At 32.1% G+C, this 25551-nt stretch overlaps 1 protein-coding gene across 4 annotated transcripts in view; it reads left to right on the top strand.

Annotated features, from left to right (window-relative positions):
- Nucleotides 1-25551, top strand: part of LOC129609965 (amyloid beta precursor protein binding family B member 2-like) — a 285959-nt gene that overhangs the window by 132866 nt on the left and 127542 nt on the right. For all 4 annotated transcript variants that reach the window (XM_055522249.1, XM_055522246.1, XM_055522247.1 and 1 more), the window contains one exon: nucleotides 10104-10137. The gene's annotated coding sequence lies outside the window, so the exon portion shown is untranslated. The remainder of the gene's footprint in view (nucleotides 1-10103; nucleotides 10138-25551) is intronic.

Below are 25551 nucleotides of genomic sequence, written 5' to 3'. Positions count from 1 at the left end.
TGGAAGATGGCCAGCGTTTTTTCCCAGGCTTGGCCTCCGCTCCTGGGGACGAAGACAGTGATTACACAAGGCTTTGGGATGTCATCTCCCTTCCTTGCCATCAATTCTGGTTCGCTCCATGTACCCAGAACTGGCGCTCGTTTGATCAGCCATTCAGCTGTCTCCTCATCTGCACAATCGACGAGTACCATCCCGGGCCTGAAGCGTATTCCTTCAAATTGGATGATGTTATCCCAGCCCTTGGCTACCTCGTTGATTATAGCTTCCTCCAGTTGGGTGCGCTCATGCTGGGTCAGCATAATGAAGGGGTATCCCCCGACAGAACTGCCACCTTCACAATTTTGGCGGCCATGGCATAGCTAGTGCCCGGTTCTGCTTTCTAGGTGGAGGGTATTGGGTGAATTCCCATATTCTTTCTTTCAGCCGTCTTACTTCTTTTGGCCTGCTCTTCTTGGGGTGTCAAGGACTCACGTCCACGCTTGCCCCCCGGAGAAAGTGGAGGTACGTCTCCAATAGGCCTCTTCCTTTCTTCCGCCAGTTTCCTAGCCTCATCAGGTGATTTTCCCTGCTCCAGGAAGCGCAGGTACCATCTGACACCTGCACCACTCAGTCCTTGTCTCCTCGGATCATCCAAGCCTCCAGGCTGACCCAGTGATGGCAGATAGGAGGGCTTCCTCCTTCCTCCCGGACCATGACGGTGTTTTCCCGTCGTACCGATCTTTCTATTTTCTTTGTTTTGTTTCTTCCATTCATGTTTGGTCCCACGAATAGCTAGGGAAAGGGTAGTCCGCTACGCCAGAGCCCCGCATGACGTAGTAAGGTCAAAAATACTCTCTGAGGTGACCCGGTATCAGAGAGACTCCGTTCGCGGCAGCCAGTATATCCCCCGGCTACCAACTAGTCCACTAGGCACGGGTCGTGTAACACCATTGGATTGGGGGGAGGGACTTATTGAAGGTAAGCTTACGCAGTTACTTCATGCCCAGGAGATTCTCTTGGTTTTCATGTCTCACTTACGACCTTGTCAGCATGGTTGCACCTGCCAGAAACCACAGAGTCGTGGTATCCGCCGCCATCGCTCTTAAGATCATTGACCCTACTTCAGCCCCTTCACCACGGCAAGGTGGAATCCCATCGAAGGAGAAGATATGAGTAGATAATAAGTACGAGTTTTATATTCCATAACTAAAATCAATAATTGTGAAAACAACTAAAACGAAAGAAGAACACAGTCTCTATTCAAAAATTTACTGATTTTTATTTGTTTTTTCTTTGTATTTCAATATAAAGAAGCAGCAAAGTATTTTCGGAATGTCTTACATAGAAATTTTCGTATATTAAAATATATTGTTTATTATATTTCCTATTAAATCTTCAACATATTGGAAATGTTCGTTTCCCTAAGCTTGGAAAGATAATTTTAAATTATTGTAAATTTCTACAGTAAAAAGTAAATAGAGCAAATTATACATAGGAATATTTTATCAATATTATAAAGAAACTGATGGTATGGGATTACACAAATAAAACCGCATAATAAAAAAATAAAAAAGTAAAAATGAATAAAAAAAAGTCTAATGGAGAAGAAAAGAAGTTTTTTAAGAGTTTTTGTTTTTTTTTGTATAATTTTTGCGTAAATGTTTATATTTTAATGGTATGGCTATACCACCCATCAGAATGAAAGTTTATTTATTTATTTATATTTTCTTTGTTGTTTTGTTTTTCCTTTTCAAGAAAACCACTTTAATGCTATTATCCTTAAAACCTTAAACTTCCGGATTTTTATTCATATACACGTGTATCAGGTAATTGTATGTACGTGCAACCTGTATATGCCTGTATATTTTATTTATTTCCTTCATTATAAAAAAAAAGATTCAGAGTTCCTTGAAATTTTTTATTGAATAAGATGCGGACAAGTAGGTATACATTATGTAAATAATAAGAGTGCCTGGGTACTCTATACCATTATAAATAAGCTCTAGAGAATAGAAATTGTGCGATTCTAAAGTATAAAAGATTCTCTTGTTAAATAATAGATAATTTTAAAAAGAATTTTATGCCTTTACATAAATATAAAAAAATATAAATAAAATTATATCTAATAAAAAATTAAAAATTTAATTAAGAATATTTTGGACCTAAAGTCTTTGAATATTTCATTTAAAAGGATCTTCAATAAAAAATTTATTTTGATAAAAATTATAATTCAAGACAAGAATTATTCTTAAATAAAGTTAATATTTTATATTAAAAATAAATTTATCATATATCCGGTTTGTAATTATTTTGGAAAATATTTTAGATGAAAAAAGAAACTTAATCTAAAATTTAAACTTGTTCTAATTAAAATTAAATTTTATTTAAGCAATCTAATAAATGAAAGATAACATACGATCAATTCGATTTAAGTAAGTTCAATACTCCATAATAAAAGAGGTCGAGCTCAACAAAAGCTAATAGCAAAGTTTTGTGATTATTAATATGGAACTATGTTATTAAACACTATTTTAATATGATATTACGAGTATGAACTTTATTTTACGCTTGTGTTAAGACATGGCTGAGCATATACTTTTTTACAGTGCTGAGGTGACGTTTATAGTTGAAAAATCTCTAAAATGGAAAATGATACATCCGCATATTCTTGCTTAGTGAAGAACTTGATGGAAAACTTTTTTAATCTACGGGATATTAGAGCAATTTTTTTAGTAAGTAGTAATTTGGTTTTTGAATACCTGGAAAAGCCAAAGAACTGCACTCATTTGCTGTATACTCTGCTGTAGTATGGTACTATAGGAAGTAAAAGAAACTTTAAATTATCTTTAGTGTGGGTTTTTAATATGTACAGAAACGCTGATTAAGTATATACTCATTGCCGCAGAGATTCAGTCTACCGTATGTAATGACTTGTTTGAGTTAATTATAAATATAGTGGGTCTCCAAGAGATATTGAAAAAGAAACTTGTTACCTTTATACGTAATCTACTCTAAGTTGCGAATAATATATTGTTTCGTCCTTTATACCATAATAAATTCTTTTTTAAATATCTATGTATTTCCAATTACTGCTATGATATTAATTTAATAAAATTTATCTCATTGTAGTTGCACCAGAAAAAAAATGTAGGAAGCAAGAAATCCTTTTAATTTGATTGGAATTTATTTATTTAAAAATATTTATATTCTTTTACTATTTTAGCATTGACTAACATATCCTTCCTTATGACTATCTATTACTATTACACCTTTATATTATTTCTTTTAACTATCATAAATTAATTTAAGTTTTAATATACAATGTTAACCTTTTTTATTTCGGTTTGATGCCTAATACTATATGCGATTTAATATGTGTTTGATGGTATTTATTGTATGGGCATAAGAAAATTTTTCTAAACACCTTATAATTCACAATCAATTTAATTTTTATATATGTGTGTGCAAATATCATATAGCATATGTAAAATTTCAGATACACAGTTTTCTGCCTTTAATTCTTTCGGGATACTAGATACAAAAATATTAAGTAGAGGTCTACACGGATTATGCAGAAACAGAAAAAATTTCTCTATATGGGCCACTAGTTTTAGTTCTTTACCACTTTATATATGCATGTATCTTCTATTTTAAAGTTAAGTAATATTTTGCTTTTAAACCAAAAATATACAAGTATATATGGGCATAGTCAAGTCGCTCTTACGTTAAATCCTTTTTAATGTAAGAAAAAAGAAGAATCTTCTGTTTTTTCTTTGTTTCTCATTTATTATACATAAAAGTGTAAATTATTTGACTTTAAAGGAGGCTAAAATACAAAAAAAAAATACTTTTTTCGAGGGTTATAATTTTATATTTGTTTTTACTTTTGTTGGTGGGTTCTTAACCTGACTTTGTTTTGGTACGTCCTTATATGTTTCATTTTTGTTTTTCTGGGGTGTCTCTTTTTTTTTTCCTGATGATTGTAATTTTATATCAAAAATTATATCTTGCGTAACTTTTAATATTGTTGTAAGTAGGGTCTTATTTTTTACCTTCGTATTAAAATTATATTAGAAAAAGTAATTTTCTTTTGGTAAAGATGGCCAACCCCAATAAAAAAAAAAAAAATGCATATTAGTTCAAATCGACCGCCGCTGAATCTGTAGTGATAAGATCTGCGTGATGACCTCTTGCAGATCTGAATTTGGAAAATGCTGCTGCTTATTTAAAGCAAAAAAGCTTTAAATCTTAAAAATGTATTTTCAGGGCATTTCTCCTCCTTCTACAAAGGGCTGATAGTGAAATAAGAAATGTTGTTTTAAATTCGACGGGAAAGGTACTGGTATTCATTGCAAATTGACCGAATTGCATACCTTTTTTTGCAGTCATCTCGCCGTTTTTTGCAGACCTTTTCATGACTCATAGCGGGAATCTTTTGTGATCTTTTGTGATTCTTTCCATCATGGTTACAAAATCACTTCTGAAGCATCTCAGTCGTAGGCGAGTCAACGCCTCCTAATGTTCTGTCCTTTTCAAATGAAGCATCTGGAGGCGATTTCCAATGAGTACACACATCAATAGCCTATTGGTGGATTTACGCATTGGATATTGCCTCTCTAACCCAATAACTGTCCGACATAATATAGATCAAATTCTTCCTGAGCTTCCTTCGGATATACTCCGAAGCACACAATTTAATAGCATTTGTTTGAGATAATATTCCCTTCATAATACTAAGGTATCTCCTCAGATCATTAGCTTTTGAATCTCTGCTCTATATTGCTCTATTCGAAATATTCCCTTCAATAGTCTCTTTTTTAAGGTGAACTTGAAGTGAATCCATGTCCAAAAGAGCTTATTTTGAGGCAGTGGGACACGTCTTTAGAGGACTCGTTATATAAGGCACGCAAGGCGCTGCAGTCACGTGAGAGCAGTAGGCGCCGTCGTCTGTCCTGCTTTCTGTCACCATATGACAAAATTATATACAATTCAGTATATTGCATTTTAATTTCAAGACCTCATGTATTTTCATTATTGTCATTTTACAAAACAAACTTACGAAATAATTTGGAAACTCTAAACTATACCAAATTATTAATGCTTTAGCATACATTTTGAATAAATATATAGAAACATTTCCATAACCAGCAATTTGTTGCTGTTGAATTTTATTTTGAAATGAAGAAGAAAAAAAAGTAAAGAAAAACCAATGAAAATCAGCAGAAAAATAAAAAAAAAATAAAAAAAGGTCATTTTCTCAATTTTATGAGTTTCCCGTGGTATCCTTTTTTGGTTATTTGGTCCATAATAATATATATTTACAGGAGCAAAAAAATGCTACTATATTACTCCCATTCGCATTATTGTTGTTCACTAGAAAAATAAGATAAAAAAACTGTTGAACAATTTCATACCTTCTTTTTTTAATTTGTTGTTATTTTGATATGTCTTTGGTACCTGAGAAATTTTATTATAAATAAAAATCTTATTTAAGTCGTAGACGTTTCCCTTTTCAAAACATTTTGTACATGAAATAGAATATAAAAGAAGTTGATAAGATTATCCTTTGAATACACATAGTATGAGTGAAATTTTCTTCTATTCAGGATCCTTAAACATACAAAGGCACATCATAGCTGAAAAATGTATATTGATATTCTTAAGAATGAATTATTTCTTTAATATTTCTTTTTTTTGTTTTATTTTTACTTTAAGAAAATCGATGATCTGAAATTTTAGAGATAGTGTAACTGTTTTTCCTAAAATGCAGTTAAAAAATCTATTATCTATTTTCTGAGTCAGAATTTTATTAACTAGAGTGGTTAGTGTATCAGGCTGACGAGCATTTCAATAAAATAAGGCTAACATTGTTCACTTCTATTTTCTGAGGATTTTCTTAATATTCTTGACATCAATTTTAGATAAGTCATCCAACTACGCCTGGGTTCATCATTACGGTGAACCTAGGAAGAAAAAACTATTACAGCCGGCTTACAAAACCATTGGATCGGGCGAGGAAACAAAAATCATTGAAATAATCGATGAATAGAGTGATATGTTCTAAGTGTATTTTTTTCTCTTTATACGTTCTTCTTAACTGGTCTTCGAAATTATAAGACAAATTTATTGTGTACAGAATTGCAGTGTAAAATACTTGTGTTACTGAAAGTTATTATCTAAAAGTAAAGAAGTCTATATTATTTTGATCTTATTTTTGTATATAAACATATTTTTTAAGTATGGTTAAGATCCTCTAATTCATATCGTAGAATATCATTGACTATAAATTTTTAATCGTTTTGCGGATGTAATTAATTGGAAATGCCAGCTTCTGTGTTTTTATTCTTTTTCTTATTTTTCTTACAACTTTTTTTTATTTGTGTTGCTTACCATTTTTTTTACAAATTTTTTCATTTTCCTTCCATTTTTAGGATATCAAAGTAGGAAGGGCAAATATGGAGGCTATATAAAATTTAATATTTTTATTTTACCTTTACATACGAAATGGAAGGGGTGAATATAACATGTAGTACTTCAATTTAGTTAAAAATTTTGATATATTTGTGGTTTAATTTAGCTGATGTTGGTAGTAGGCACTGTTAAAAATTTTGATATGGTTGTTTGTTCCCGCTTGTAAATTTTATGTTATTCTTGTTGTGTTTATACTGTTAGTGATGTTGATTGTGATGTTTGTGAGGATGATGGTGATGATGCAAGTGATGAAGATGACGAAAATCTTTATAGGTTAAAATTTTCATCTATTTTGTTGTTTTGTTAGTTAAATGTGTCCTTTTTGATATAATAATCAAAAATTCAAGAATATCCTTAGGAATGGTTTTGTCTTTTAAGATGTCCTAAGGAGAAAAACAAAAATGAAATTGTTGATGATAATGTTTTATTTTAAGGTAAAATAAAATAGAACAAAACAAAGTTAAAAAAAAATTACTAAAGGACATAATCTTGATTGAAGAGAAAAAACTTTTTTTAGGTATTTAAAGGATAAAAAAAGGTGAATAAAATGAATTAAAGGTACATTTTTACTTAGCTCGTCATACATAGCTGGAAAGGGGTTTTTTTTTTACTTTTGTGTTTCTTTATAAAAAGAAGTAGAACTAAATTGTTGGTTGAAATGGTGGAGGACGTTGTTGTTAATGAAAAAACACATACAAGTAATAAAATGTTGACTCGAACATTAATAGTCATTCCTATTCAAAATTTTATATTATCATGCAAAATTTAACCAGCACATCTTTACAAGAGTTACTAAAATTTCAATTCTTCAGTTACTAAAATTATATAATGTTTCCTAACCAAACTGATCTTGTCTTAAAGTGAAGTTCTTGCAATTACACTGCTTAAATTTATCTTGATTTATAGTGTAAAGAAGCGATTTCCAACTATGTGATGTCACAGTACTATGAAGTCTTCACAGTACTATATAATACTTGCAATGCGTATAGAATTCTGTTATTTAATAAAATTTAATTTAATAGCATTGAAATTGAAATTTGTTTTCTATTTGGAAAGTAGCACTGGAACAGAATGTTACTGTCGTTTGTCACTAGTTATTCGGAAATTACAAGGAAATCGTAAATTAAAATTTAATGTAAATTTTTCGTAATGAAAATTTTATAATAATTTTTCTATTAGTAATTGAAATATTCATGTACAAATCTACATTAATTCAAATCGTATTCATATCTTCTAAAATTCTAGCATAAAAAAATAATTTTTTGATTTTGAATAGTACAAGTTTTTATTCCATTCTCTGTGTGTAGTATATACATAGACAAATTTTGTAATATTTTTCAATGTTTTAAGTTCGAAAATCTTTAAGAAAAAAATTTTTTTTTTCATTTCTTAATTTCCTTTCATTTTTTTTTTCATTTTATTTCATTCACTTTGTATTCCTTAACATTTTAAGGTTATCTTTTTATCTTAAGGATTCTAAATGTGTTTTATATATACATTATGTAACCTTTTCATTAACAAAAATTGAGTGCGTGATTTGGTTTCGTAACAAAAAAAAAGGGAGAAAAGCAACCAAATCAAATTTTAAAATGTACACGAAAGAAAATTGTTATTTTTTTTAGATTTTCAATAGCAAAATGGGAAAATATTCTTAAAAATTCTTAAATAATGAAAAAAATTTCTTAAAAGAAAAAATTTTTAGGTTGACTATCTATCCCTTTAATAAAGCTTTGGAATATACAATTTTGGCAGAAGAAGAGAAGCGATACTTTACGGTAATGAAAATTTGAAATGAACATAAATTAAAAATAAAGAAACCGAAGAAGAATTTGAAGAGAATTTTGGTGTTCGTATTTTTTCTTTCGCATCGGAATATTTTATGAGTTTTAATTAAAAATTAAAAGAAAAAGAAAAAGAAGTTTCGAAAAACAAAAAATTTTTTTTCGAGATTCAAAATGAATTTTTTTTTATAATAACGAATTGAAATGAGAAGAAAAAAATTCAAATAATTTTTTTTTAATTTAATTGAACTTTGCTTTTATTACAGAATTTTGATTAGAAGACTTTGGAATTTTAATGCTTTCAGAAGAGAATTTATACTTTGTTATAATTACGACCTCATTTTGAAATTATTTTCCATTAAACCTACTATCGCTCTTCAAAAACCAATAAAATAGAAATGTTGTTTAGTATAAAAATGTTTAAACAAATTTTCTATTTTCATTCCCTTGTATATTGTTGTGATTTTTGAAATTTCATCGCTGTTTCCATATAATTTAAAAAATTAACTTTTTCGCATTGGGCTGATGATTTGGGAATAATTATTTGAATTAAAAAAATTACAACATAGTCTTATGACGCGCATTTTGAATACTTTTAATAAGTTTTGACATAAAAACTTCTACATCGTAAGTTAGTTTTCACCAAATTAAATTTAATATATTACTCCCATATATATGCGATCTTTTTCAGAAATTTCAGAAGTTCATAATTAAAACTTAAAAATCAAAAACTTATAAAAGTACATATGATATACTATTAAATAGTATTATATAAATGTTTGGTTGCTTGACGTAGCAGGTGCAGCAGATCTACCGCACCCCAATTAGTAGAAATGTGTCGTTTTGCTACCACTACCGTGATTACTGGGTCGTCATTGAACGTACTATTATAGGTGGCTTATCTAAGCCACCCGGTTCTCTTCAGGAATCTATCTAAACCCCCGATGCTAATTTTCGGTATCTCCCATGATCTGCCTGACGTGAAGCAGACATTAAGAGGCCAGCTTCGCCCAGAGCGGGACGCTCGCAGAAATAGTGGAAAATGTTCTCCGTCTTGTCCTTTTCCCGATAGCTGCGAAGCGTTTTGTCGAAGGGTCGCATGCTCCCCCAACGGCTAGTGTGCTGTGCAGACTGTCGTCAAGAAAGGAATGTCCCCCAAGACATAAAGTATTCCACCATCCGAACAACCTCATGTAATGCAGTGTCGGTGGACCTGCGCATCTGATAAGCGTGCTGTGATTCTGAGAGCTTAGCAGACCAAGATTTCCCTCACCAAAGTTTAATATGACAGCACGGTTATCTGAATTCAAATCAAGGCCATCTTCCAAATTCAAAAATTTTGATGAAATTATTTTGGAAAAATATAAAAGTCAAAAATGATTGGCCAGTTATTTGGATGGCCAATTGAATGTTGAGGTCATTTTAGAACCCCAATTCACATGTTTGGCATTATAGTGACCTCCTAGTAAGAATCGATTTCCATCCGTATATAGAATCTTGGTTGTTGAAGTTTTGCTTGGTAGACTCAATCTTAACCATACGAGTACAAGTTGATCGTTAATGTAACGATCACGTTGTAATCATACGTTGACCATTCGTCTCTATTTGGGATTCTTCATTATGTTTTATGGTATCCTTAACTAAAATAGCGTTATCTCACAATGAATAGTTACTAAGATGAGTTGCCCTATAACAGTTGTAATCTAACACATCTAAATCATTCCCTAAGTGTCTTTCCGATTTAATTTCAAGGAAATCGTAGAATTAAGAAACAAAAAATAATAAAGTTAATTTATAAATTGAAAAGAAAAAATAATAATAATTAAATTTTCAATTAAATAAAATTTATTTATTTGTTGTTTTTCGTTACAGAGTATGAAATATCCTTGGGCTGGTTTTCCGGTCGGTAAGTAGCTAAATTAAAGAAAAATTCATATGTTTTCATATATTGTTTCTTTTCTTATATTTTACAATAAAATTTACAAGATTTAATATTTATAGAATATTTATTCAATAATTTTAATCCTTTTTTGTTGACTTTATTGTATTTGAATTTGACATTTCTACTTTTCTGATTTTATTGTATTTGAATTTGACATTTCTACTTTTCTCTCTTTGACATTTATTTTAATTGATTATTAGTTAATTACAAGCAAACATTTGTTGTATGTATAATCGATTAGCATTTTTCTATTCGAATATTGAATATAATTTTCTTATTTATAAACAGTTTAAAAAAAAGAGAATAGTGAAAGAGATTGAAAGTGGTAAGAGAGTAAAAATAAAATATAAGAGAATAGAAGTAAAAAAATGTGGGGGTAGATGGAAAATATTTTTTATTTTATTTATTTTGTTCGTTTATTTCTTATTTTGCCTTTGTATTTTTGATATTTATTTTTTTTTATATATATAAATAATTCAACTGTCACTGATGATTTATTAAATTATTCATGCATGTATATTTAACGTACACGTTTTTATTTTTATCTATGTATAAAATATTGCGTGGTGGAAGGATTTTCAATATTGTACTTCAATATAAATAGAATTATATAAATAAATGTTATGTTTATACACGTTATATAATCTTATAAGCAATATATACGAAAATATAGAATTGAGTTTTTTTTATATTTTTATGTAAATAATGTAAATGTATGCATATCGATTACGTATATTTGTATACATCAAGTATTTTCATTTGGGAATAACAATATAAAAATTGTTAAACGGAATTACCAATCGATTCAATTTTTCGTCAAACATATACATACATACTTGTATTAATTTGGGTTATGTATATACCATTATATAATAAGCAAATATCGTATAGGAGAGAAAAGAAGAATATTATATAAGTAAATTTTTTTAATGTTTTATTTAATTAAAATTCTTTTTTAAAAATTGACTTTTGAATAAAACTTGAAAATAATAATAGGTTTGAGGTTGATTTGAAATAACATATTTGTATGTATTACATATGCACATAACTTGTTATTTGTATTATATGGGACATATTTAACTTTTGCGTATGAGGCGTGTAGCATTGCAAAAATGAACTAAATTTCATATTTAAAATAATAAGATTGTTGTATAAAATAATTTAATTGATTTTTTAGAATTTGATTTGCATAAAATGTATTTAGTTTAAGTTTTTCTTTTTTAAATTACATTTAAATTCAGAATTTCAATTTTGTAATTTAGTTCATGTTTTAGAGTCCCTATTATATAGAAAATTTGCATTTTAATTTAGATCTGAAAATATTTTTTCATTCTGAACTGTCTTTTATTTAATATTATTTAAACATGATTTTTTATTTTATTTTTGTAAATGCTTTGAATTTTAATACTTGAAAACTGTACTCAATAGTTTTATTTTTAAATAGTTATTGGAGTAGATTGTAGATTGTAGATTCCAAGGCAACCGAGTGGGACAGGAGTAACCCCCCAAGCCACCGCAGCCATTTTTGACTTATTGTAGCCCCCCACTCTCCCGTCTATAATATCCCCGTCCCAATCACAAAGCCGGAGATATCCCTAAGGCAGTTGGACAACAGTTCCTGAACTTTATGTCCAAGACATTTGCGACCCATGTCCAAGACAATTGCGGCACCAAACAGCCAGTGCCGGACAGTCGCAGAGAATGTGCACGGCGGTCTCATCGCCACCCCCACAAAATCTACACAGGGGGGAACCCGACTTCCCCAGCCTATGCAGGTGGTACTTCACAAGTGCAGCAAGGCAGCTCCAGACCAGCTTGGATGTAACCTGAGCTGAACGGGGCGGACACCGTATACGCCCGAACCCACACCCGACTCCGTTTTGGACCCGTCCACATACCACACGCTCGAACCCGACCTAAGTACCGAACCACCCCTATCCCACGTCCATCGATCGGGAAACAGAACCCTGTACCTGTGGTCGAAGTTGTACCGCGGCAGACAGGTATCCGACATGGTTAAACTTAGAATCGGATCGCCCTCAATGAAGTCTCTGTGAGTTCTGTGAGCCAACTTTAGCCCTGCCCCGTCCTCGCCAGAGAGAAGTCGGTAAATCACTAACCGAGCCTCCTTCAATATATGGAGGTGCAGTGGCGGCAATCCGATCATCTGCCCCGGTCACTCCCAGGCAGGCCAGCCTCTGTAGGTTTTCCAGCTTGGCCCCCACACCCGCCTGCTGAGCCTTACGGCACCATACAATCGACGCATAGGTGACGATGGGCCTAGCAAGGGCCGTATATAGCCACAGTGCTATTCTGGGACTAATTCCCCAGGTCCCCCCGATGAAGGGTTACCCCCAGATACTTCACTTCCCTCGAGTAACTAATACGTTCACCACACAGAATTGGGCTCGTTAATCTGTCCCTGCTTCTGCGTGTGGTGAAGGCAACCAACGTGCTCTTGCTTGGATTTATATTTAACTCAACGCCTTTGCACCACCTTTCCACAACACGTAAATTTTGCTGTAGAAGAGCAGAAATAGTGCTCTCAAATTTTCCCCGCACGGCGAAGGCCACATCGTCGGCGTATCCCCAGACACGCGCCCCGGAGCCCCTGAGAGCAGCGATTAGATCATCCACTACAATGGACCACAGGAGGGGCGAAAGAACCCCACCCTGCGGAAATCCTTTTGCAGCGGAAATGAAGAGTATATCGTCAGCTATGGTGGACTTAATAATCCTATCCTGTAGCATCCGATTAACCCATCTGCTAGTCGTCGCATCAATCCCTCGTTTGTGCAACGAGTCACAGATGACATGATATGGGGTGTTGTCAAAAGCTCCCTCTATATCAAGGAAGCAGCCAACTGCCACCTCCCGCACTTCCAGTGAGTTTTCAAGGACCCCCACCAGACTCTGCAGAGCCAGTACAATAGACCTTCCCGACTGATAGGCGTACTGAGATTCATGCAAGGGATTGCTTCCCAGTGCATCGTCCCGTATAAATCTATCAATCACTTTTTCCATTGCTTTCAATAGAAAAGAAGTAAGGCTTTGACGGAAAGACCTTGTATGGTTGCTTGGTCGCTTACCCACCTTCTGAATATACGTCACTTTAGCCACCCTCCATGCCTGAGGGATGTAACCCCACGCATAGCTGGCACGAAAGATTTCCAACAGTGCTCTAGCGATATGTTGGAAACCCCTCTGCAAAAACGCAGGATATATCCCGTCATCACCTGGAGATTTGAAGGGCCTGAAAGAGAAAACAGCCCTTCTAATCCTGCCCATCGTGAAGACTAGACGGGATCGTTTCCAGTCATCCCTCTTGGGCCAGGATGCCCTCGGTTCGATGACCGCATTTGAGTGATTCCGAAGAATCTCCGAGTCAGGAAAGTGCGTTGAGGTAATAAGCTCCAACGTCTGCTTTCCGTTCTCAGTCATGAAGCCATCAGGAAGTTCCATTAGGCCCAACCCGCTAGCATACTTTTTGGAAAGCACCCTGTGAAGACGCGCACTGCTGGAGAGTTCATCAATGCCCTTGCAGAACGCCATCCACGAGATTCTCTTCGCTTTCCTAATTTCTTTATTGTATTTTGTGAGTGAGTCCTTATACTCTTCCCACGAACCCGACGCCTTGGCCTTATTGAATAGCTTTCTGGTCTTTAGTCTAAGCCTTGAAAGCTCTTGATTCCACCACGGGCACTTCCTATTGCTCCGCCTCGGCTTAGCGCGGCAGCTCCCGTGATAGGCATTAGTAATAGCCGCCGTCAGGGCCTCGCTGGCCAGTTCGATATCCATCACCGTTCTGACAGAAGCAGGAACGGATCCAATCCCATCCATGAGGAGCGTTTCGGATTGACTCCAAGCTGTGGATTGGGGCACCCGGTAAATTTCTTCTGCCAGGCCCCCGGAGACAATGATATCAAACCTAATCTGTCTATGATCGGACATGGATGTCTCATTTGAGACATGCCATCCACCAACCCTACTGCCGATAAATTCAGTGCAAAGGGTGATGTCAAGGACCTCTTCCCTAATTGCATTTATGAATGTCGGCCTATTGCCCTCATTCATAATCATTAATTTATTGCTATATATAAATTCAAGTAGGCACTCACCTCTTTTGTTTATATTGCTGCTTCCCCAGACGGTGTGGGGGGCATTGGCATCACTTCCTATTACAAGTTGGAAGTTCCTCCTTCCACAAAAGTCCACTAGATCCTTCATTTGCTCGTCCGGGTGGGCCATATCATTTCCTCCGGATCTTGTCTATGGGCATTGGCCCTTTAGACAAAGGCTTTATATGAGCCTTACCTCCCATTGCCGTCTTTTTACACATCTTGGTGGGCGCCTGCCCTGCCACAGCCTCTTTTGCGTCCCAGGTGCCACGCTAGCCCCTCCAACAGCAAATACCGAATCAGTTTCGGGCTTCCCAATGGGCTTGAGCCCTTTTGGTCCCCCCGGGACGCTTGTATTTGGCGTGCTGGTCGATGGTCCTTCCGTTTCCCTTGCCGCCATTTTTGGAGCGACTTCAGACTTTTCAATGAGTTTTGGCTCTTTTGGTTGGCCTGAAGTGCTCGTCGTTGTCGCGATGGGCACTGGTTTTTTATTTTGTCCTGCCCTGCCGCCAGCATCTTGAGAGGATTTTCTTCCTTTAACCCGAACGGTAACACGGAAGAAATTCAGGAAAAGTCGGAACTCCGCTTTCCATAGATCTTCCAATCCGGAATCATCCACGGAAAAGGTGATTTAGCAGCCCCCGTCCTTTTCCTTATCCATCCTCAGCACCCTCCAGGAACTCATCTTGAGGCTGGGATTTTGCTTCCTTATCCTACTTAGAAATTTGTCCCTGGAGAGACTGACGGTTGTTTCGTCCTTTGGCACGTAAGTGACGCATACATGCTGTTTGGGCATGTCGTCGCCATCCAGCACCACGACGTTGCAACCGTCCCAAGGCTTTATCTTCCTGCAGATACTGGTTATCCACTCCCTGGTGTTTTGATTGTTGCATGTTACGGATATCCATCCATCCCTTTGCAACGCTACAGTAAATTGTGGATGAGAGTCCACAACTTCATTCATTTCATCCATGATGGCTACTTTGATTTTCCCCATCTGAACTTCGGATAGCCTTTCCTCTGGATGCAGTCTATGAGTGATGGCCACCTTGACCTGTTCTACTGCATCCCGATAAGAATTCATTTTCGGGTTTTGTTGAGGAATGTTCCCAGTGACCTTTTCCTCAACATTGCCCTTCATCGACCTCTTCTTTGAGGGCCCTGCATCAAGGGTGTTGCTTTCTGACCTTTCCCTCTTTTGGGGATGGGCGGCCACAACACCCGATCCGCAGGCCTTCAGCTTTTCCAGCCTTTCCTTCTCATATCTGCGAGCTTCCTCTGGGGACATGCCATCCCTGATATAAGCCGCAATACGCCGCTTGGATCTACCAGAGAAATATTGTGTTTTTCCCCTGATGTCCAACGTTTTCAGGTCCTCCTCAGTTTGTTGGATAATAGGTCCAAGAGGATCCTGATTATCCGTCTACATCGGAGGCGCCGCCTTTTCCTCTACTGGCGTGAGAAGGAGTTCCTCCTCTGCGTCAGTCAAGCGAAGCTCTGGTTCCGAAGACCCTTGAGCACTAACTGGGTTTATGTTGTCCTTAGTATTGTTGTTGTTGTTATAATTGTCACTGTTGTTATTGTTGTTGTTGTTGTTGCAGTTGTCGTGTTTGTTACAGTTGTTCTTGTTGTTTTTGTTTTTGCTGTTATTTTTGTTTAGATTGTTTTTCATTCTTGGTCCCACGAATAGCGCGGGAGAGTAAAGCCCCCATGGCAGAGCCCGGCATACCATGGGAAGGCTCGCTTAAACTGGAGGACGCCTGGTATCCAGAGTCTGCGTACTAACGACTAAGCTACCCCTTAGCCACGCAGTCATTGGCATATGCTGTTCCACCTTGACTTGGGACGCCCGTCGTCAGCTGACGTATAGATATAGGGCTGAAACTCACAAAGCAAGAGGCTCGCCGCGAGACATGACCACGACACGAAGGTAACTTTGATCTTTTCAATCACCCCTTTATCCTCCGCCATTACCAGGGCCCACCACTAGGAGGTGACAGTGCGGTTTTGGGCCTCTTGGAGTACTTTTCTGAAATTTACGAGTAGTCTTTTCTGAAATTTAAAAAAAAATGGTATATAATTAGTTCGAATACTGAATCGAATGTTTTCAAATACGTTTTTAAAAAAATGAGTGGCGAAAAGCTCAAGAATACCTGCATTTTAACATAAATCAATAAACAATTTAAATTTGCATATAATTAGGCGTTTCCTTTTCATTTTTTAAAATTTTTTTTTCTATTTTGTACAAAACTTTCTAACTTTTAATAACATCAGCATGAGTAAACGACTATCCAAATTTTCCAATTCGATTTGTGTTCCAATTCGAGGCATAATATCGAAGTATGTTGGAAGATTTCTCAAAATTTTTAAATACGAAATTGAAATTTCATATATAATTCGAAATCATGACGTTCATTATAAATTCTTTTTTTTTATAATTTGAAATGTCAAAAAACTTTCGATTTTATTTTGTTTCAATTTTTTAATTTTGCGTTTTGCTGGTTTTGCATTACATGACTCGACATTGCATATTATTAAAGAGTAATGACTCGAAATAATGGAAAAATATTTCCTCATTTTTTTTTTTATTTGCTTTGAAAAAGTACAATGAACGTTATTTTATTAAAAAAAAAAGAAATTAAACCCTTTAGATCTAGTGTTCATTACATTTTCAAGTAGGATTTCATACCGAAGCACTTTTTTTTATATATAATAAAATATTAATTTATAAAGTATACAAATATGTTATTAAATAAAGAAGTAGAAAAGGATACATTTATATAAGGAAGAGCAAACATATTATTGTTGACAAAAGTTAGAAAAAGATAACAATAAAAGAAGAAAATATTAGATAAAATTCTTTGTATATTATTTTGTGTTGGTTAAAAAATTGTTGCTTCCCTCTTAATCTACCATTATTTTTGCCTATAAAGTTATACGTATATATGTGAATAATATATTGTAACAAATTTAATGAGAACATACGTATATCTAGATTTTCATGTGCTCTTATCATTATTTATTTAAATTTTAGCAAAAGTAAGAAAAATTTGAAAAACAGTATGAACAATATTTCTTCAATTGTAAATGAAATTTAAAATATAATTATAATGAAAGCAGAGTGTTAAAGAAATTATTATCAAAAGTTAATTTGGGGAAAGTTTGAGAATTGCAGTTGGCCAGGAAATATGAAAAATAAGAGGATAATTATTTTAATAAAGCCGAGTTGAAAATGGCAGTAGACACTTGGCTCCATATAATTGAACATCTTCTATCATCTATATCATCTATCTTCTTATACTATACATAACTATACTTCTATATCTATACTGTACATAAAAGTATGTACTAAAATGGAAGACTCTTAATTTAATTACCTTAAAATTTTGAGAAATTGAAAGTTAATCACGTCTGTTAGTCAAGCGGTTTGGTCATACATGTTTATCATACATGTTTGTTCCGTATTTGTGTTATTTTGTTTTTTTTTCTCAAATTGGTCATACATGTTGGGACGAACATTGCATATTCGTTATGCATGTTGATCATGCATGTTACTGATCAATACTCGAATTGTATATGATTTTATTATCTTTTATAATGAGCCACGCAAAACATATACAATAAAATATTAAGCAGAGTGGCGTAAGCCACAATGTGGGTTATGCCACTTTGCTTTTGAAAAATCAGAAAATTTTTACAAAAGCAAAAGTATTTTTGTAAAAAATAAATAGGGAAAAAACTATTTCGAAACTGGAAACTATCACTAATTTTAGAAGATATACATAACCGATTGCAGCAAAAAAATATTTTTTTTTTATTTGTAGCTTACGCCACTCCGCTTCTGAGACCCTAATATATGATTTGTGGATATATGTACGGGTATGTATATATGTGGATATATGTACGGGTTATACGGCTTAAATCACAACATGTAAAATAATCAATTTGAAAACTTCATTCATTGCAATATTTGTGTTGTTGTGTATTTTTTACTGTCTTTGTCAACTTGTAGCTTTTATTCCTTTCTATTCCTTTTGTAGTTTTATAAGGCATATATTATACATAAGATACTATGTAAATATTTTGAATAGAATATCATTTCTTTTCTATTATACTTTATATATTTTTTGTTTTCTTTTTTTGTAAGTTTCATTCTTTTCGTTTCCTTTGCTTCCACACTAGAGGAGCACTTGTACGATGTTTTGTTTTCATGTATAATCTTGTCAACAAAAAAATAATATAATAATTTCAATTTTCACTTACACAAAATTTGTACATGCATTTTATACAACGTGTGTAAGATAACCAACATGTTTTTATTCTTTATAGATAAAAGAGAATGATAGTTGTACAATACAAACTTAGTGTAAAAAAAGTGTTTTTTTTCTTATAAAAATATTAAATTTATAATTATTAAATAGAAGTTAAACAAACTATTAAACCACCACATGCTATGTATAAAAAATGATGCAATATAAAACTTTTATAATTATTGTATGAAATGTTTCAATACAAAGGTGAATTACTTTTAAACATGTTTGCTAAATTGACTGACGTTGTTCCTGCCATTATATAAATGTTTTTGTTTTCTTCTATCATTTATGTTTCGATTGTTGTTATTATTTTGTTACAAATGTTATAATATGTACATAAAGTTATTGTGGTTTTTAGCAAATATTTTTATTCTGTTTCTGTTTGATTATATTTGTGATTACGCGTCACAAATTTAAACACAAATTAACATTAAAGTGTTCTGTGGAAAATGTAGGTACTTATGTATATTTTGTAACTTGAGGAGTTAAAAACTTCAAGAAAGAGGTAGAACATAAATTTCTAGTATGCTTTTGCTATATAATTGCAATACCACTGGCATTACATAGAATGCTTGTTTTGTTTTTAAAGCATTTTGATTACTGAAAAAAAAAACAAAAAATTAGGCCAAAAATTATTGGTTTATTTAATAAAAGAAAATTAATTTTAGCAAATTTTTATAAATGAATTTGCATATAATGATTACAATATTCGTATTTACGCGTGTGAAAGAATAATAAAATGTAAAAATAAATAAATATAATTTTGTATGTTAAAAATTGAAAGAGAATTAGAGAAAATAAAACAAATTAGTTAATATTTCGGAAGTCTGAAGGGTGCTGGGGTAGTAAGTAATTTTATGTTAGAGTAACATGTTAAAGTCGTTACTGATACGGCGAAAATATGAGCTGGCTGGTTGGTAACGTGAGATCTTGCAGACGAATCAGGCAGTCAGGTAACGATAAGAGCGATGGAATTAGAAACGTCCACTTATGGAACGGTTCGATACTGCAAGTAAACCAGTTGTTCGATACAAAAAGTCACTTCGCAACAGGATAGCGAATCAGTGCGGAATTGTGCTTATTTGGGCTCGTATGGGACGTCTCTCGGGTTTATACCTGGGAAGGAGGGGCTCGGAATGTGTCTGAGTACGTAAAACTTATTGCTACGAAACACGGCAATTGAGCAAGGGATTGGTAGATGTGCGAATGGAATTACATGTAACTCGACCAGAGAACTGTGGGCAAGGTATGATCTGTGATACCAATGTCTGTGAGAGACATTGGAGCTATGATAGGCGTCACAACGAAACTTTGTCTTATTGTCGAACATTCCAGGAGGGTGAACGCCTTGCGAATGATCTGTGTAAGAGTTGTTGTGACGTGGAAGGGAGGCGGAAGGTTTTCATTTTTGTCCACAGAAAAGCCAATGTGCCAAGATAGTAAATATAGTAAACTTTTTGCCTATATAAAATAAACGAAGCGGAAATTAAATTTTAACCTCAATTCAATTTATTTCTACGTTTTTACATAAGTACATATGCATTCGTTATATGCAAAATATATTTAAAATTGTATAGAAGTACATTGTCTTTTTAATGGTTTTTCTTATGTTCTTGTTTCAAACCTATTATTATAATATTGACCCAAATTCTTGAACAATAAATATATCCAGCCTATGCAATATTATGTAGCATTCTTTTGAAAAAAAATTGTAAGACTTTTTGTTGTTTTTAAGTGTTTTTCTACTTCTTTTCATATTTTGCCTTTTGTTTTTCATCTGTAGTAGCAAAAATGAAATTTTAATATGAAAAATATTTGAATAAGTTTTTTTTTCACATACTTGTCACAGTTTTTCTGTTGTGTCAAATTTCCCATTACCGCTGCACAAACAGATATTACAAATCCAATATTTTTATTATTTTCAAACTTATATTTTAAAAAAAAAAAATTTTCAATTTTTCAGTTATTTGGCTGAATAATTTTTAATGGAAATGAAGTATGATAATACTATCAAGATAAATCAGCTACCAACAGTACACGCAAACCTACAAAATGTATTGTTGTTTATTGGAATTTATTTATAGAATATTTTTAAATAAATGTTAATCTAAATAAACAATTGTATGAAAAGCAATTAGAAGTTAAACATAATTACTTAAAAACAGTTACTCACCCAAACATTATTTTTAAAAAAAATTATTTTATGATTTAATCGTTATATAATTTTAGCTTTGGGCCCGAAAAATGTTGAAATGTTTTCGTTTGGTTTTTAGCACTTTAGCAAATGCAAATTTCGGCGATCTGGTTATCATGCGCTTGAAATAATATCGAGGGTAAAATTCATCCCTTATTAATAAAACTTAAGTATAAGTATAGACATAGTCCCATTCTGCCAGGCAAACCTCAGTCTCAATGTCCTAGTGCTTTTAATAATTTAGCATGTCGGTAATAATTTAACAAGCTACATAACATTACATTTTCCCATCTAGTGCTATAAGAGGAAAACTCCAAAGAAGGATTTTCTTGATCCTTAATTTTGCAAGATGGGTTGGCAAAATTAAGGATCTCGGAATGAATACTTCGGAATTCCTTAAATATATTCATTTAAATCATATAGCATTTTATGAGTACAGAGAGAAGCAGGGGAAAATGAAAAAAACTAATGGAAAAACTACGTAATTGTTCTATAACACATAGTGTATTCTATGTATTCTATTTAGTATTTAAATATATATTTCCTAGCTTTTCAACATCTAGCCATAACTAACTATCGTCTACATTCTCTAAAATAAAATAAAGTCGCTTCATTTGTGTTAAATAAAAAAACTCTTTGCAAAATGCGAAGTAAGAACAGCAAAAAATTTTTTTTTTCTTTGAACTAAAATCAAATATGTATATACATATGTATAAATTTAATATTAATACTTCAAAAAGAAATGTAAATGCGCAAATATCTAAAATTATAAAACTGATAACGGTAATGTATGTATATGGGATTCTTTATATTCGTAAATAATGAAGGAATTAAAAGAGAACAAAATTTTTTTATGATTACGATTATGTAACATTCTGTGTGTATATCATTTGCATTCATAGAATTGTAAAGTAGAAAATGATAGTAATGAAGCCTAATATATTTGAAACACAAGAAATGTGAAACGATGAAACTAAATTGAATCGTAGCTTTATTTATTTTACTATAGGGAAGGTACTCGTATTGTGAGTAGCATGTACCAAAGTCAGCTGCATTCTACTGACGAGTAATATTGACATGAATAAAAGAAAAAACTCAGAAAAAAGTAAAGAAAAAATATTTTGAGCCCATTTTCTAAAAGTAAGAGTACGTATTGTAGCCATTCGTAAATTTATGTTTTTGCTGTTTGTTCCGTTCTTATGTAGTATGAAAATAAATATCAAAAAAATAAAAATAAAAATTAATGCTTCTCGCTTCAAGTGTTGACATATTTTATGTTGCTAAATGATGCCAACTTAAATGTTGTCATGTTTTACTAAAAACAACAATCAATTATTATAGTTTTTCATAGTTACATCATAATTTAATCAATATGTACTAGTACATATTGATCAATAGGATTAGTATATAAAAATTTTATGCAAGCGTAAGTTTTTGTTTTGATGTGTGGAAAAAAATTGAGTTGTTTATTCTAAATTCTCCCCTCCTCTATATGACTTCATTATTTTTCGATTTTCACTTTTGCCGTAACACCTCTTAAAAGGACTGGAAAAAAATTGATCTCTCCCCTGGAACTTATGAGCAAACATGTTTGTCAACTTTTTTTTCTTTTTTGGAAGGCATTTGCAGAGTTTTCTTCTAATTTCCAAAACATTTATGGTAATCGGATTAACAGTATAGCAGTCCATAAAGGACAGAGGCGGAAGTACATATATATACAGTTACTCGTTTTTATGTACATACATACACATTACTTCATGACTATGAATTTAATTGAGGTATATCAATCAAATTGGGACATATGTACATATGCATGCACATATTCAATAACAAATATATAGGTGATCATGCTGGTACAGCAAATTAGATAAAAAATAAAGTCCTCCATATATGATAACATTCCGGAGACGTTTGTCGAATTCCATTATTTTATTCCGTTGTTAGGAAATTGCATTCAAAGCCTAAATATATTTTGCGTGTAAGGGTTTTATAAAATAAAATCTATGTGGTATGTACAACATTTAAGTTCTTACATCTGTATGTATGTAATATTACGTTCGAAATCCTGAACTTTATGCCTAATATAAAAGGAATGAGAATGGTATAAAAATATTTTCTCAATTTTATTTTATTCTTTTTTTGTTTTTCTTTCTTCTGAGTTGTTTTTTTTTTATTTTTATTTTTAATGAAAAAATCTCAAAATTTAGGACAATGGTATGTAATACGACATGTATACAGACATACATATCTTTAAATATTTATGAAAAGTCATCATTATAGTCATGTAATTTCAGTGTAAAAAATATATATGAAATAAGTTTCATTTTTGCTCTTCTCTGTTTGAAAACTTTATTTAGTTTAGATTTTTCTTTTTTTTTTGTTGAATGAATCCTGAATATTGAATGAAAAACTTAAGCGTAATAAAAATTGATATTGTAATGGAATTGCACGGGGACTTAGTGGTTTTAATATGCAATCTATGTTATTCTGAATGAGTAAATCTATTTCTACGTATTCGCGTATCATCCATTTTCTATTTTTAAAATAAAGACAGAAATATACATTCCTTTGTCTTGCTAAGAGATGAATATCTCATGCATGTAAAAGAAGAAGTATGTTCTTGATATATTGAGATCAGGACATATTTTTTAATAAATCTTAAGGACCAAAATGTAACAAGAAAATAAAAGTGAAAACAATACACCAAGTAAAAACAATGAAATCATAGAAGAAAAAAATTTACATAGAAAGCAATGAATTGAGATAATATATTATATACATATATATAAATATAATGTACATACGAGTATATATGTTTGAATATTCTTTATAGAATATTGCTTTCTGACTATATTTTAGTTATAAGAAAGGAAATCAAGAATATATTGTTAAAATATTTCAAATGGAAGTGAGGGTTGCATTCTAAATATAGTTTTATGTATAGAATGGATTTTATCTTTCTTTGTATTATATTGGAAAGAAAACCTGTTAGGAGTGGTTTTCATACTAATTCATAATTTAAAATGCAATTGAATAAACATGTTTGTTGATATATGTCGATAGGAAGATATTCTAGAAAATATGTTCTATATATTCTACATATTCTATACAAAATTTTCCGTTTAATTTCCCAATGCTACATAGTCTTTATTATTGTATTACTATAAATCACAAAATTGTATGGAATTAGTGGAAAATTCGATATTATCAAAATTTTCTATGTTCACCATTTTGTAGTTAAACAAAACATATTGAAGTTTTGAGTTGCTAATAGCTTTGTTTCTACACTAAAACTTCAAATTTAATTGTCATCAAATTAGCTTTTTCGATCATTTTGCTGCCGTTAAATATTAAAATTAAAGTTTAAGTTTTCACCTAAAAGTATGCAATTTTTTATATTTTGTTCCAAGCAATTTTGTTCATTAGGAGTTAAAATTTCCACTAACAATAACAATAAATAATAATATATAATATATAATAATATATAACAATCAATTTTGGAGTCAGCGATCAATTATTGTATATAATTAAATAATTGATTGTTGACTGCCAAATTCATTTTCAAAGAAATCGAGAATAGGTATATTTGACCGTGTTTTATAGACAATAACACAGCCTTGGCCAAAACTATATTTAATACAAAAATTTAATATTAATTTTTTCCTTCTGATTTTAAAACGAAAATTTTCAAAAATAATAAAAAAACAACAACAACAGAAATAAATAACTTTACACTCTAATTATTAAGTTAATTTCTGTCTGATTAACAAATAAATTTTCAAAGCAATGAGAGTAGATAATAAACATAAATATTATTTTTAATCTTATTTACGAGATAATTTTCTTGTAAATAATTTCATTTATTCCAAAAAAAAACAGAAGAAATTTTATTTTTTCTTTTCCTTCTTTTCCTAGTTAGTTATGGAAAACAAAATAAATTTTAACATGTTTCTTCATTTCCTTTTTAGGACTTTTTCGAAAACTGATTGGAATGAAAACGCATGTTAGTTTCACTCTACCTGTTCGTCCGTCCGTTGATTAACAGTCACATCTGTTTAGGAGACTACAGAAAATTTTTACATATCTCACGCTTTTCTTTTCTATATTAGAAGCTTTTTTTGATCTCTGTAAAAGCTAAAAGCTAATGGTGAAAGCCCTATCATCAAAAAATACAATTACATTTGCTTTTTGCTCGTCCCAACTTCATGCAATAATTTAATGTGTATAAAACTGATAATTTGATTTGTAATGAATTTTTTTAAAAACAGTGTTTTCGTTTTTTTAAAGAAAAAGTGCTACTTTAAATTCCTTCACATTATTTTACTGTACTTCCATAAAATTAGAAGTCAAAGTAATTCAGTGAATGAAAAGGCACAAAGAACAGCAAGAATTAAAGAAGAACTCTGGAAACAGAGAAAGTGTGAGAGGTATGAGCGTAGGAAGAAAAGAAATGTGGGCGTTAAGAAAATGAGAGCTCATGAAATCATGGAAAATTTAATATTAAATTCTATTGTATAATTTAATATAAATGTATTATATTAGTTATGTAATATATGTAAATGTGTGTTTAGAGAGTGTTCCAGTTATAAGCAAAATCAAAATAAGTTCTTTTATTATTATAGGCAAAATGACTGCTATTATCAGATTTATTCTTGTCGGAATTTGGAAGATCAAGAAAATTATTGCAATTCGAAAGAGTAAGCTGAGAACCTTCTAGCAATTTTGCAATAATTACCTAGAATACGAGAGCACC

This window comes from Condylostylus longicornis, unplaced genomic scaffold (assembly GCF_029603195.1).
Source record: "Condylostylus longicornis isolate FDR11 unplaced genomic scaffold, ASM2960319v2 ptg000042l, whole genome shotgun sequence".
Taxonomy (NCBI): domain Eukaryota; kingdom Metazoa; phylum Arthropoda; class Insecta; order Diptera; family Dolichopodidae; genus Condylostylus; species Condylostylus longicornis.
The sequence above is the reverse complement of the archived record's forward strand: the minus strand, read 5'-3'. Positions and strand labels throughout refer to the sequence as shown.